The sequence below is a fragment of the Dendrobates tinctorius genome, unplaced genomic scaffold, assembly GCF_039654945.1.
Source record: "Dendrobates tinctorius isolate UK_male_01 unplaced genomic scaffold, ASM3965494v1 ptg000421c, whole genome shotgun sequence".
NCBI classification, from domain to species: Eukaryota; Metazoa; Chordata; class Amphibia; order Anura; family Dendrobatidae; genus Dendrobates; species Dendrobates tinctorius.
In genome coordinates this window covers 415,142-431,017 of record NW_027362085.1, presented here as the reverse complement: position 1 = coordinate 431,017, position 15,876 = coordinate 415,142, and the positions used below count along the sequence as shown (strand labels likewise).

At 44.4% G+C, this 15,876-nt stretch overlaps 4 non-coding genes across 4 annotated transcripts; all 4 read left to right on the top strand.

Moving 5' to 3' along the window:
- The first annotated feature begins 4,653 nt into the window (after positions 1–4,653).
- Positions 4,654–4,726, top strand: TRNAV-CAC (transfer RNA valine (anticodon CAC)). Its single transcript has one exon. It is a non-coding gene; the product is annotated as a tRNA-Val (tRNA).
- Positions 4,727–7,005: 2,279 nt separating this feature from the next.
- Positions 7,006–7,078, top strand: TRNAV-AAC (transfer RNA valine (anticodon AAC)). The gene has a single exon. It is a non-coding gene; the product is annotated as a tRNA-Val (tRNA).
- Positions 7,079–7,164: 86 nt separating this feature from the next.
- On the top strand, positions 7,165–7,237 carry TRNAV-CAC (transfer RNA valine (anticodon CAC)). The gene has a single exon. It is a non-coding gene; the product is annotated as a tRNA-Val (tRNA).
- Positions 7,238–7,334: 97 nt separating this feature from the next.
- Positions 7,335–7,407, top strand: TRNAV-UAC (transfer RNA valine (anticodon UAC)). The gene has a single exon. It is a non-coding gene; the product is annotated as a tRNA-Val (tRNA).
- The last annotated feature ends 8,469 nt before the right edge of the window (positions 7,408–15,876 follow it).

Here is a 15,876-nt window from a genome sequence, read left to right as displayed (position 1 = left end):
CACTGGACACTTGTGGATTGTGTGAGGCCCACTGATATCTGAGCGCTATGTGACACGCTCGATGGCACAGCTGCCTGTGACCAAAGTGACGAGAGGATAATGGAGATTTTGAATCTCTGCGTATACTTTTGGACACTGGACACTTGTAGATTGTGTGAGGCCCACTGATATCTGAGCGCTATGTGACAGGCTCGATGGCACAGCTGCCTGTGACCAAAGTGACGAGAGGATAATGGAGATTTTGAATCTCTGCGTACACTTTTGGACACTGGACACTTGTGGATTGTGTGAGGCCCACTGATATCTGAGCGCTATGTGACACGCTCGATGGCACAGCTGCCTGTGACCAAAGTGACGAGAGGATAATGGAGATTTTGAATCTCTGCGTACACTTTTGGACACTGGACACTTGTGGATTGTGTGAGGCCCACTGATATCTGAGCGCTATGTGACACGCTCGATGGCACAGCTGCCTGTGACCAAAGTGACGAGAGGATAATGGAGATTTTGAATCTCTGCGTACACTTTTGGACACTGGACACTTGTAGATTGTGTGAGGCCCACTGATATCTGAGCGCTATGTGACAGGCTCGATGGCACAGCTGCCTGTGACCAAAGTGACGAGAGGATAATGGAGATTTTTAATCTCTGCGTACACTTTTGGACACTGGACACTTGTGGATTGTGTGAGGCCCACTGATATCTGAGCGCTATGTGACACGCTCGATGGCACAGCTGCCTGTGACCAAAGTGACGAGAGGATAATGGAGATTTTGAATCTCTGCGTACACTTTTGGACACTGGACACTTGTAGATTGTGTGAGGCCCACTGATATCTGAGCGCTATGTGACACGCTCGATGGCACAGCTGCCTGTGACCAAAGTGACGAGAGGATAATGGAGATTTTGAATCTCTGCGTACACTTTTTGACACTGGACACTTGTAGATTGTGTGAGGCCCACTGATATCTGAGCGCTATGTGACACGCTCGATGGCACAGCTGCCTGTGACCAAAGTGACGAGAGGATAATGGAGATTTTGAATCTCTGCGTACACTTTTGGACACTGGACACTTGTGGATTGTGTGAGGCCCACTGATATCTGAGCGCTATGTGACACGCTCGATGGCACAGCTGCCTGTGACCAAAGTGACGAGAGGATAATGTTGATTTTGAATCTCTGCGTACACTTTTGGACACTGGACACTTGTAGATTGTGTGAGGCCCACTGATATCTGAGCGCTATGTGACACGCTCGATGGCACAGCTGCCTGTGACCAAAGTGACGAGAGGATAATGGAGATTTTGAATCTCTGCGTACACTTTTGGACACTGGACACTTGTGGATTGTGTGAGGCCCACTGATATCTGAGCGCTATGTGACACGCTCGATGGCACAGCTGCCTGTGACCAAAGTGACGAGAGGATAATGGAGATTTTGAATCTCTGCGTACACTTTTGGACACTGGACACTTGTGGATTGTGTGAGGCCCACTGATATCTGAGCGCTATGTGAAACACTCGATGGCACAGCTGCCTGTGACCAAAGTGACGAGAGGATAATGGAGATTTTGAATCTCTGCGTACACTTTTGGACACTGGACACTTGTGGATTGTGTGAGGCCCACTGATATCTGAGCGCTATGTGACACACTCGATGGCACAGCTGCCTGTGACCAAAGTGACGAGAGGATAATGGAGATTTTGAATCTCTGCGCACACTTTTGGACACTGGACACTTGTAGATTGTGTGAGGCCCACTGATATCTGAGCGCTATGTGACACGCTCGATGGCACAGCTGCCTGTGACCAAAGTGACGAGAGGATAATGGAGATTTTGAATCTCTGCGTACACTTTTGGACACTGGACACTTGTGGATTGTGTGAGGCCCACTGATATCTGAGCGCTATGTGACACGCTCGATGGCACAGCTGCCTGTGACCAAAGTGACGAGAGAATTATGGAGATTATGAATCTCTGCGTACACTTTTGGACACTGGACACTTGTGGATTGTGTGAGGCCCACTGATATCTGAGCGCTATGTGACACGCTCGATGGCACAGCTGCCTGTGACCAAAGTGACGAGAGGATAATGGAGATTTTGAATCTCTGCGTACACTTTTGGACACTGGACACTTGTAGATTGTGTGAGGCCCACTGATATCTGAGCGATATGTGTCAGGCTCCATGGCACAGCTGCCTGTGACCAAAGTGACGAGAGGATAATGGAGATTTTTAATCTCTGCATACACTTTTGGACACTGGACACTTGTGGATTGTGTGAGGCCCACTGATATCTGAGCGCTATGTGACACGCTCGATGGCACAGCTGCCTGTGACCAAAGTGACGAGAGGATAATGGAGATTTTGAATCTCTGCGTACACTTTTGAACACTGGACACTTGTGGATTGTGTGAGGCCCACTGATATCTGAGCGCTTTGTGACACGCTCGATGGCACAGCTGCCTGTGACCAAAGTGACGAGAGGATAATGGAGATTTTGAATCTCTGCGTACACTTTTGGACACTGGACACTTGAGGATTGTGTGAGGCCCACTGATATCTGAGCGCTATGTGACACGCTCGATGGCACAGCTGCCTGTGACCAAAGTGACGAGAGGATAATGGAGATTTTGAATCTCTGCGTACACTTTTGGACACTGGACACTTGTGGATTGTGTGAGGCCCACTGATATCTGAGCGCTATGTGACACGCTCGATGGCACAGCTGCCTGTGACCAAAGTGACGAGAGGATAATGGAGATTTTGAATCTCTGCGTACACTTTTGGACACTGGACACTTGTGGATTGTGTGAGGCCCACTGATATCTGAGCGCTATGTGACACGCTCGATGGCACAGCTGCCTGTGACCAAAGTGACGAGAGGATAATGGAGATTTTGAATCTCTGCGTACACTTTTGGACACTGGACACTTGTGGATTGTGTGAGGCCCACTGATATCTGAGCGCTATGTGACACGCTCGATGGCACAGCTGCCTGTGACCAAAGTGACGAGAGGATAATGGAGATTTTGAATCTCTGCGTACACTTTTGGACACTGGACACTTGTGGATTGTGTGAGGCCCACTGATATCTGAGCGCTATGTGACACGCTCGATGGCACAGCTGCCTGTGACCAAAGTGACGAGAGGATAATGGAGATTTTGAATCTCTGCGTACACTTTTGGACACTGGACACTTGTGGATTGTGTGAGGCCCACTGATATCTGAGCGCTATGTGACACGCTCGATGGCACAGCTGCCTGTGACCAAAGTGACGAGAGGATAATGGAGATTTTGAATCTCTGCGCACACTTTTGGACACTGGACACTTGTGGATTGTGTGAGGCCCACTGATATCTGAGCGCTATGTGACACGCTCGATGGCACAGCTGCCTGTGACCAAAGTGACGAGAGGATAATGGAGATTTTGAATCTCTGCGTACACTTTTGGACACTGGACACTTGTGGATTGTGTGAGGCCCACTGATATCTGAGCGCTATGTGACACGCTCGATGGCACAGCTGCCTGTGACCAAAGTGACGAGAGGATAATGGAGATTTTGAATCTCTGCGCACACTTTTGGACACTGGACACTTGTGGATTGTGTGAGGCCCACTGATATCTGAGCGCTATGTGACACGCTCGATGGCACAGCTACCTGTGACCAAAGTGACGAGAGGATAATGGAGATTTTGAATCTCTGCGTACACTTTTGGACACTGGACACTTGTGGATTGTGTGAGGCCCACTGATATCTGAGCGCTATGTGACACGCTCGATGGCACAGCTGCCTGTGACCAAAGTGACGAGAGGATAATGGAGATTTTGAATCTCTGCGTACAATTTTGGACACTGGACACTTGTGGATTGTGAGAGGCCCACTGATATCTGAGCGCTATGTGACACGCTCGATGGCACAGCTGTGACAAAAGTGACTAGAGGATAAGGGAGATTGGATTGCTTTTAAAAAAGCAGTTTGCAGAGCAGTGGGTAAACAGCAATGCCAGCGTGTCAGGAAGCCTTAAAAGGCAGCCCAACAACCAACACCACTGATACACCACAATATAGCCTCCCCTTGCACTGCACACACAGTGACTTGTGTGTTGTGCAGGCCAAATCGCTAGCAGCAGAAGCAGTTTTTTTGTCTTCTTCCCTGCCTAACGCTCTCCCTACAGAATCAGCAGCAACCTCTCCCTATACTAAGATCGGCAGAAGTAAGATGGCGGTCGGCGTGCACGCCCTTTTATACCCCCTGTGACGCCCACCAAAGCAAGCCAATCACTTGCATGCCATTCTGAAAGATGGTGGTGACCCGTGCCTAGGTCATCACGTTGCCCACAGTGTCCGTGGATCCTGATTGGCTGAAAAAGAGCGCAAAACAAACTTTTGAAACGCGACTTTGGCGCGTAAGTCGCCGACCTCGTGGCCGACCTCATCCTAGGGTCGGGTTTCGTTTCATGAAACCCGACTTTTGAATTTTTTCGACCCGTTTCGCTCAACTCTAGTTATCACGTTCGCCTAACACGCGAAAGGTCCCCAGATCGAAACTGGGCAGAAACACGCTGTTACCCTTTGGTATCCAAGCTTTTGACTTTCAGTTCTTGATCTCGATTGCTTGTTGTCACCACAGTAAGCACTTGCATCCGGTTTCTGTAGTGTAGCGGTTATCACGTTCGCCTCACACGCGAAAGGTCCCCAGTTCGAAACTGGGCAGAAACACAGCTTTTTCTCTTGGAAAACGATCTTTTTGACTTTCAGTGCTTGTTCTTTATTGCTTGCCATGACCACAGCATTTTTTTTTTGTTTGAATCAGTTGGTTTCTGTAGTGTAGCGGTTATCACGTTCACTTTACACGCGAAAGGTCCTCAGTTCGAAACTGGGCATAAACACAGCGTTTCTCTTGCAAACTAGCGCTTTTGACAATGAGTGCTTGATCTTTAATGCTTGCCATGACCACAGTAAACGCTCTTGTCTGGTTACTGTAGTGTAGTGATTGTCCTGTTTGCCATCCTCCTGAAAGTTCCCTGTTTTGATCCCGGGCAGAAACATGTGGCTTTTCTTTATTTTGATCACAAACGTATATTGTTGGCTTAATTAGCCTTAGTTAGCATATTCTATTGCTGGTTTAATGAGCATTACTTTTACCAATGTGATTATTTCTACCCGTTTTTGCTTTTGGCAAGCATGTGTGTTTTTGACAGCGTCTAAGTGTTCCTAATTCAAGTAACACCTGATAGGATCAAGGTGCGAAAGCAGGCATGTAGGTGCTTTTTCTTTTTGGCTTTTGGACAAAGGCATGAGAATGTTTTGTAGAGCATGGTTTTGTTTCCCTGTTTGTTCTTTTTCTCCAATAGCCTGACAAATGAAAGGTTCCTGTGTTGCAAAATGCACTTTGTCCTGTCTTCAGACATAGAGGAAGACCTCTTGACTTTGGCTGGCTGTTTTTTTCTTTTTCAAGTTCATTTCAGCATGTTTAAACAACTTTAGCTTTGCATGCAGTTTCTGAAGTGTAGTGGTTGTCACGTTCACCTCACATGCGAACGGTCCCCAGTTCGAAACTTGATAGAAGCATGACATTAGGCGTTGATATTAAAGCTTTTGACGTTGAGTCTTTGTTCTCGATGGCTCGTCATGACCACAGTAACCTTACGCAGCCGGTTTATGTAGTGTTGTGGTTATCACGTTCGCCTAACACGCGAAAGGTCCCCAGTTCGAAACTGGGCAGAAACACGCTGTTACTCTTTGGTATCCAAGCTTTTGAATTTCAGTTCTTGATCTCGATTGCTTGTTGTCACCACAGTATGCGCTTGCATCAGGTTTCTGTAGTGTAGCGGTTATCACGTTCGCCTCACACGCAAAAGGTCCCCAGTTTGAAACTGGGCAGAAACACAGCTTTTTCTCTTGGAAAACGATCTTTTTGACTTTCAGTGCTTGTTCTTTATTGCTTGCCATGACCACAGCATTTTTTGCTTGTTTGAATCGCTTGGTTTCTGTAGTGTAGAGGTTATCACGTTCGCCTCACACGTGAAAGGTCCCCAGTTTGAAACTGGGCAGAAACACAGCTTTTTCTCTAGGAAAATGTTTTTTTTGACTTTCAGTGCTTGTTCTTTATTGCTTGCCATGACCACAGGATTTTTTTTTTAGTTTGAATTGGTTGGTTTCTGTAGTGTAGCGGTTATCACGTTTGCTTTACACGCGAAAGGTCCTCTGTTTGAAACAGGGCAGAAACACAGAGTTCCTCTTGCAAACTAGCGCTTTTGACAATGAGTGCTTGATCTTTAATGCTTGCCATGACCACAGTAAACGCTCTTGTCTGGTTACTGTAGTGTAGTGATTGTCCTGTTTGCCATCCTCCTGAAAGTTCCCTGTTTTGATCCCGGGCAGAAACATGTGGCTTTTCTTTATTTTGATCACAAACGTATATTGTTGGCTTAATTAGCCTTAGTTAGCATATTCTATTGCTGGTTTAATGAGCATTACTTTTACCAATGTGATTATTTCTACCCGTTTTTGCTTTTGGCAAGCATGTGTGTTTTTGACAGTGTCTAAGTGTTCCTAATTCAAGTAACACCTGATAGGATCAAGGTGCAAAAGCAGGCATCTAGGTGATTTTTCTTTTTGGCTTTTGGACAAAGGCATGAGAATGTTTTGTGGAGCATGGTTTTGTTTCCCTGTTTGTTCTTTTTCTCCAATAGCCTGAAAAATGAAAGGTTCCTGTGTTGCAAAATGCACTTTGTCCTGTCTTCAGACATAGAGGAAGACCTCTTGACTTTGGCTGGCTGTTTTTTTCTTTTTCAAGTTCATTTCAGCATGTTTAAACATCTTTAGCTTTGCATGGAGTTTCTGAAGTGTAGTGGTTGTCACGTTCACCTCACACGCGAACGGTCCCCAGTTCGAAACTGGATAGAAGCATGACATTAGGCGTTGATATTAAAGCTTTTGACGTTGAGTCTTTGTTCTCGATGGCTCGTCATGACCACAGTAATCTTCTACAGCCGGTTTCTGTAGTGTAGTGGTTATCACGTTCGCCTAACACGCGAAAGGTCCCCAGTTCGAAACTGGGCAGAAACACGCTGTTACCCTTTGGTATCCAAGCTTTTGACTTTCAGTTCTTGATCTCGATTGCTTGTTGTCACCAAAGTAAGAACTTGCATCCGGTTTCTGTAGTGTAGCGGTTATCACGTTTGCCTCACACGCGAAAGGTCCCCAGTTCGAAACTGGGCAGAAACACAGCTTTTTCTCTTGGAAAACGATCTTTTTGACTTTCAGTGCTTGTTCTTTATTGCTTGCCATGACCACAGCATTTTTTGTTTGTTTGAATCGGTTGGTTTCTGTAGTGTAGCGGTTATCACGTTCGCTTTACATGCGAAAGGTCCTCAGTTCGAAACTGGGCAGAAACACAGCATTCCTCTTGCAAACTAGCGCTTTTGACAATAAGTGCTTGATCTTTAATGCTTGCCATGACCACAGTAAACGCTCTTGTCTGGTTACTGTAGTGTAGTGATTGTCCTGTTTGCCATCCTCCTGAAAGTTCCCTGTTTTGATCCCGGGCAGAAACATGTGGCTTTTCTTTATTTTGATCACAAACCTATACTGTTGGCTTAATTAGCCTTAGTTAGCATATTCTATTGCTGGTTTAATGAGCATTACTTTTACCAATGTGATTATTTCTTCCCGTTTTTGCTTTTGGCAAGCATGTGTGTTTTTGACAGTGTCTAAGTGTTCCTAATTCAAGTAACACCTGATAGGATCAAGGTGCTAAAGCAGGCATCTAGGTGCTTTTTCTTTTTGGCTTTTGGACAAAGGCATGAGAATGTTTTGTGGAGCATGGTTTTGTTTCCCTGTTTGTTCTTTTTCTCCAATAGCCTGACAAATGAAAGGTTCCTGTGTTGCAAAATGCACTTTGTCCTGTCTTCAGACATAGAGGAAGACCTCTTGACTTTGGCTGGCTGTTTTTTTCTTTTTCAAGTTCATTTCAGCATGTTTAAACATCTTTAGCTTTGAATGGAGTTTCTGAAGTGTAGTGGTTGTCACGTTCACCTCACACGCGAACGGTCCCCAGTTCGAAACTGGATATAAGTGTCGGGATCCCTCAGATTACTCTTTCATCTGAAGGACCGATGTTCTTAGGTGTGAAGCACCATATGTCTCTAATCAATTGCTCCGTCGAGAAGGATAACACAGACACGGCTGTATAATACCACTCGGGATGCCTCTCAAGACGCCTCTGGCTTATCAGTTAGGCTTCCGTCTTTTATAGTAAAGAATTTAAACATTTTACAGACATGCGCAGTACAAATGATTTTACAACTTGTTTTCGACAAAGAAAGTCATTTAGGCGAAAAAGCAGAGGTATTTGACCTTGGTTCACAAGGGAGATGTCTGAGACATCTCCTCGAAGAACAGATAAGGTTTTAAACAAGAGAATGCAACATAGACAGAACTCAATTTAACTCCTTCAGTTCCTATCATTCCCCCCTTTGACATCTTCATTTTCCACAATCTGGAACACTGGATCCTGCAACAACAGCGGATAGTGGCTCGTTCACCAGGTACTATCCCAGGCCGACGGGTTGCCCAAGGGAGACAGGTCTTCTACCTTCTCCATCCCCCAGATACTGAAGCCACGTCCATCATTGCAAGAGTACGCTCCTTCATGCCAGAAATGAGATGTCAATCTAGGACTCAAAGGAATAATAGTTAAATTCTTGTTGTTTACAGTCAAACTTCCTTATCTATTTCTACATCTTTTCTTGCATACAGAGATACACCAAAAAACAAGTTTCAATAGCACATATATTACGAAGATACAAACAACAATACGTAATAGACTTAGTATAATCCCAGTTATCCAGCCTCCAATACCCTTAAACCAATTAGCTGGATTAAGAAAGGAGAATGTATCTGACCACCAACTATCCTTAGTACGATCATTGTCTTTATTGTACTGATCTCTAAGTTTTTGAACATCCTCTATTTTTGATCTTAACTTTAAACTACTGTTGGGATCTATATAATGACAGCAAGCTGGTCCGATGACTTGACACATACCTCCTTGCGCTGCAGTTAAATAATCTAATACTATGGTATGCTGATTAGTGGCTATGATGAGCTGATTTTGGACAGCAACGGTGGTGTTCAATATATCCAATATATCCCATATTTGGTCATCTAAGTAATCTGTAGCCCTGACTAATTTATCCCACATTTGAGTAATCATAGGATAAATAAAAATAGAACTGACAATTTTATTAGCCACACTCATCTGCACTATATGTGGTCTCCCAGAGAGGCGAGGTGTATTGTCAGCAGCTCTTTTGTACAACGTGTGTTTAGGTATGCTCTGAGTATTCAACTGGTCATTCGGAATAACAAAGGTAGCTGGAGTCAAACGACCCAGAGTACAAGCACCTTTTACCCCTACTGGCAACCATTTATATGCATTGTCTCCACATACCCAGTACATGTCACTAGGTAGGTCCCATAGGGCTGAATGTTGTAATACCAGTCTATGAACTAAATCTATGAACGCAGATACATTCTGAAGCATACACCAATTTGGAAGTTGTCCTAAAGGGCTACAATACCCTACATCGGGATTTCCACAGGTGGGAGTTCCTTTCTCATATCCAGATGACTCGTTGCAAGGTATATTACCTGAAATATTAAAACAAGTTTCATTATTGCCCTGGGGAAATAAATTGGAATACTCCCAGGACGTGTTATGCAACCTTCTTTCTAGCAGTATTGGTTTGAAGGCATCAGTAGAGTGGGAAGTTACATTAAAACTAACTTGTAGGCCATACATTGGAATTTGCCCCAGGTAGGTTAATCGAGTTCTATTCCTGGGTACCCAAGCCCCCCCTTTATATGCCAGATATTGAAGGTATGTGTTACTTCCTGAAAGATTACCCTGCCACCAAGGGTATCCTACCCATCCCACAATAGGTATACCAACAGTTGTGTTCCATAACTTCACATTATTTGTGGCATTATTAGCAAGTGTATCAGAACAACTGCTCCAGGCAAATAATTCCTCGGGTGGCACAGGAATAACAAGGAACGGAATACTAGTGGCTGATACTGGTGAATGTGTGCAGATCCAGCAAATGATTTGACCAATCATTCAGTAATTTTTCATGATGTTGTATAAACTTATTATTCAAGGACATTGGAGAATTTAGATTGTCCCACGCAGCTACCATTATTACAGATAATGCAACAAAACCAAACCAAAACATTATGCACTCATATGCTTTGTTAATTCCTGTGGCTAGTTTGCAATGTGATGCGTGGATCCAGGTTGGTCGTCCTTCCAACTTAACAGAAGTAGGTGTTGTTAGGAGTACTTGGTAAGGTCCTTGATATCGGGGTTCAAGGGTCTTTCTGGAGTGTTTCTTGACATATACGTAATCACCAGGTTGTAGACAGTGATTCCTTCCACACTATCTGGATCTGGAGTGGAAGAGAAAACTAGAGAATGCATTTGAGTTAAATGCTTTTGCAACTGGATTACATAACTTGTCAAATTATCCACATTGAGTGTTAAGACCTGTGGGTAGTACAACCCTGTGTTTGGTGGTCTTCCAAACAGTATCTCGAAGGGTGACAGTTTAGCTTTCCCCGTGGGTGTGTACCTTACTGAGAATAATGCTAATGGGAGACACTCTGGCCATGGTTTATGGGTTTGTTCCATGGTTTTCTGTATTTTCAATTTTAGTGTCCCGTTCATTCTCTCTACCTTCCCTGAACTCTGTGGGTGGTAGGGTGTATGAAATGCTTGTTCTACACCTATCATTTGCATTACATTTTGCATTACCTCAGCAGTAAAGTGTGTACCTCTGTCTGATTCAATTGTTTCAGGGACACCGAATCGTGGTACTAGTTCCATCACCAGTTTCTTTGCAGTGGCTCGAGCTGTAGCCGTTTTCACCGGGTAGGCCTCTGGCCATCCAGAGAAGAGATCTACACATACTAGGATATTTGCATACACTCCTACCTTGGTAGCTGTATGTCGTCAATCTGCCGTCTCTGAAACGGGTAGAGAGGCCTAGGTGTCGCTTTCTTAGGGACTTTTACTGTTTTACCTGGGTTGTGCTGTGCACAGATGAGGCATGATTGTACAAGTTTCGCAGCTGCGCAACTGAAGCCAGGAGCGATCCAGAAGGCATCTACCATGGCACACATGTGACTTTTTGAGGTGTGATTGGGGCCATGTGCTGCTTGTGCCATGATTGGGAACAGGGACTTTGGTGGGCACATTTTATCCTTATTCTCCCATACTCCATTTGAGTTCAGCTCAGCTCCCAGTCTCCCCTGGTGTACCTTCTCTGTTTGGGCAGCCTTTTGCTGGAGGGATTTCAGGACATCTAGACCCAATGTGGCTGGAATACGCTGACTCCCCGCCACCGTCCACTGCTCTCTCTAGGCCGCCTTGTGCTATTTTAGCAGCCTCGTTCGCCCTTCTATTGCCCTCTACCTCCACGGAGTCACCTTTTGTGTGTGCTTTTACCTTGACAATGCCAACCTGGACTGGTAACATCAATGCCTCCATCAATTGTTTCACCAGCTCTGCATTTTTAATGGGCTTCGAATCTGTGAAAATATTAGCGACTTTACCTGCAGCGGCTCTACACGCCTCAGTGAGTGCCTTCAACTCTGCCTCCTGCGCCGACATGTGAGGAGAGAGTGGTTCCGCTCGGATTACCTCATGTGAGTATACTACTGCATATCCAGTGTAGAATCGTCCATCCTGGTGGTATCTGGGGCCATCTACAAAAAAGAAACTCAAAGTCTGCATTAGGAACAGGTTTTTCATGAATGTGTGCAAACCCAACTGTCTCCTGACTCATCAGTTCTATGCAGACATGTTCATGCGTCATGTCAAAGTATCCTTCCTCACTTGCCAATACGGTCACCAATTCCCCCTTTTCTGAATCCACAGGCAGGAGGGTGGCTGGATTCAGAACGTTACATCTTTTGAGGAGTGACATACTCAGGAATTAGTAGAGCACACTCAAGTCAGAGCTGTCTGGCCATAGACAGATGTTTTGGTTGAACTTGTAGGAGTATGGCATGGATGTCATGTGAAACGTCAGTGTCATCTCACATGCCTTCCCTATTACGTCTCCACTTTTTTCCTTGTGCTCCAGCATACATGACAGGTCGTTTTATTGTCCTTGTTTGCTCAATTTCTTTAGCTACCTTAAGGAGGTCTTTCGGATCTACATGTCTCCATTCAGGTCTGGCTGTCTGTACTGCGTCTCGTAAGTCTTTGTTCATACCGTCAATGAATGCATTCACCAGTATTCTAACATCAAGTGGATTTATGCAAATGTACCCCATGTCTGCCCATTTCAGCTGTAACCGTCCAAGGTATATCTCTACTCTCTCTCCTCTTTGCTGTGTCACATTAGTCAGGAGTACAGACTGCTCTGATTGTTCCACTGCAGCCCATTGTCTTAGTGACTCACAGTACGTCTCCCCAGATCGTGCAGATTTATCATCCATGCCCCAAGCCTGATTCTTTGTCACATCTGTGTGTCTTAATTATATGATCTAGTGCGTCACCTGCCTTTAAACTCATCAACCTCTCTAGGTCTGCCCAGGTACACTTATATGTCTGCTGTACTTCCTTTATGTGTCTGTAAAACGGGAATGGTTGGTCTTCAGGGGCAGGCAGCTGCTTCAGCAAAGCTAGCTGGTCAGAGGGGCTCCAGGGATAATACAAACACCTGCATCTTTCTTATTCTAGTCACACTTCTAGGTCCTGATGGGGTTGGCCGTCTGATGTCTACTGTCAGCTTACTCCTCAAGGGCCAATGTCCCCACTACCCACTATCCACACTATTATGTCAGCTTCTTATGATCTTGTCTGGATAGGATTTAGTGCAATTCTCTTAGGTCAGTAGCACAGGTCACACAAGTAGCTATTCAGTCTGGGTTTGTCTGAGTCTGACCACAGTGTTTACAAGTCCATCTATTTTGTCTGGGTCTCTGGTTACACTTTGTCAATCAAACATTCATAATACACCTTCCATACTGCTGCACATTCTCAAGCATCATTTATTCACTTGCTATTTTCTTCCCTTGTCTGTGCCTTTTTGTACATCCAAACATTCACACTCTGGTATTTTTGCCTTTTTCAATGTTTGTCCCACTTGTTTTACTGCTTCCTTCCTTCTCTGTCTTTTGTAATTTGACACAATTTGCTATACAAATCAATCACACAACTAGAAGCAGGTTCAAACACATTAATGACCAAGCAATCACTTACAATTCCCTTCTAAATTAGGCACCATATCTTACTTTTAACTTCCAATCTTCAATTAAGTACTGTTGCTTTAAAATGCACAAATCTTTCAGCGTGTACCTTACGGATAGAATTACAGAGAATTTTGAGCACAGCTCACACTCAGCAGAGATAAGAGCGAAGGGAGAAGAAAAACTACGCAGCGCCATCCTTCACCCCTCCCGTCAGAATGCAGCGTCGTCCTTCACAGAATTCTGTAGTTCTTTAGACTTATCAAAATCAATTTCTACAAAGAAACTCAAAATCACGGGATTTCACTGTAAGGGCAGATAACTGTATAATGAGATTAACCATGCCTTGCCCTTTTTCTGGCCAAATGCATTCAGGAAACTTTACAATGTAATGCCACATATAACACGAACTATATCATTACTCAATTCATTCAGTCTCAGATGTAGATTTGAAATATCTATAACGCATCTGTCCGGGATTCCACCACAACTAGAAAGGTCACAAATCTCTTGACACAAAAATGATGTGTGATGATTCATTCATACGTGCTCATTCACTGATTTTTTTTTTTTTTTTTTATACTCAATTACTCATCTCTCATCTTATTCAGAGGTTCTCATAGACATATATACAAGGATTCACACAGCCTGCCTATCTTGCACTTTGGATTTGATTAATACTTTTTCCAGGTTCTTTGCTGCACTACTTCCATATCTATCCTCAATTATATCACATAACCGATTTCCTTCTTCAGGTGTCTTTCCCTGACTGTTCCCCATTTTATCTTTTATTCTTATCCTGTCTCTCTTGTTGTCTTCCTGTTAGTCCCCTGCCTTAGGTGGTGTATTGGGTAAGCTCAAGACTAGGCTCTACTATACCTCGTTACCTTCTTCCTAAGGTGCTAACAGGCTAAATGGAGTGTCTGTTCCTCGGTGTACTACGTGTTTCGTGTACTTATATGCTATGTAGCATCCGAACAGAAATACTCCCACAACACACAGGATTGTAAATAAAGTGTCCATCTACTGGGGTTCTTCAGTCATATCCTGTCACAGGCTCATTTCACGGTCCTGTGCTCATTCGGTCACACTCTTATCTGTCACAAGGTTTATTCGTAAAGGGTGTTGATTTAAGCTTAGGCGGTGACCTCCCCGAAAGGACGCTGTCACATGGCCCAGTTAGGCAATATCACCACTCTTTGAACGAATACCTACTGTGCAGCTTATTTTTCTACTTTCCACAACCTTTCAAATCAAAGTAGCCATTCAACAACCTCCTCTATTTCTAGTGCGGAATCGTCTATTGTGAAAAACTTGTCCGTCCGGGCTGCGCAGTATGAACTGTTCACCCAGCCTTATATTCCATAATGTCAGACCTCTCCCATTTTGATTTGCATCAGCTCTTTTTCTAAAAATAGCTGTGCACAGACAGAACCTACAGTAACCTCTCATTCGAGCAGAAATTACATATGCATGTCACACCCGATTTCCTCAGAGTTCTTATATGGACCTGATTTTACGGCCCCCTCCTCTACTAGATTCCCCTTTATACGGACCTTAGTTATAATGATAGATTATGAAGAGCAGAGAAGAGAAAAATTGATCTTTTACCTGGCCAGGTGTTTAGGTCTGCTGTTCACAATTTCATCAGTAACTGGAGTGGTCTGTAGATCGGGTAGTCTTGGAGAGGTCCCTGTTCGGGCGCCAGGAAACTGTCAGGATCCCTCAGATTACTCTTTCATCTGAAGGACCGATGTTCTTAGGTGTGAAGCACCATATGTCTCTAATCAATTGCTCCGTCGAGAAGGATAACACAGACACGGCTGTATAATACCACTCGGGATGCCTCTCAAGACGCCTCTGGCTTATCAGTTAGGCTTCCGTCTTTTATAGTAAAGAATTTAAACATTTTACAGACATGCGCAGTACAAATGATTTTACAACTTGTTTTCGACAAAGAAAGTCATTTAGGCGAAAAAGCAGAGGTATTTGACCTTGGTTCACAAGGGAGATGTCTGAGACATCTCCTCGAAGAACAGATAAGGTTTTAAACAAGAGAATGCAACATAGACGGAACTCAATTTAACTCCTTCAGTTCCTATCAGAAGCATGACATTAGGCGTTGATATTAACGCTTTTGACGTTGAGTCTTTGTTCTCGATGGCTCGTCATGACCACAGTAACCTTCCGCAGCCGGTTTATGTAGTGTTGTGGTTATCACGTTCGCCTAACACGCGAAAGGTCCCCAGATCGAAACTGGGCAGAAACACGCTGTTACCCTTTGGTATCCAAGCTTTTGAATTTCAGTTCTTGATCTCGATTGCTTGTTGTCACCACAGTATGCGCTTGCTTCAGGTTTCTGTAGTGTAGCGGTTATCACGTTCGCCTCACACGCAAAAGGTCCCCAGTTTGAAACTGGGCAGAAACACAGCTTTTTCTCTTGGAAAACGATCTTTTTGACTTTCAGTGCTTGTTCTTTATTGCTTGCCATGACCACAGCATTTTTTGCTTCTTTGAATCGCTTGGTTTCTGTAGTGTAGAGGTTATCACGTTCGCCTCACACGTGAAAGGTCCCCAGTTTGAAACTGGGCAGAAACACAGCTTTT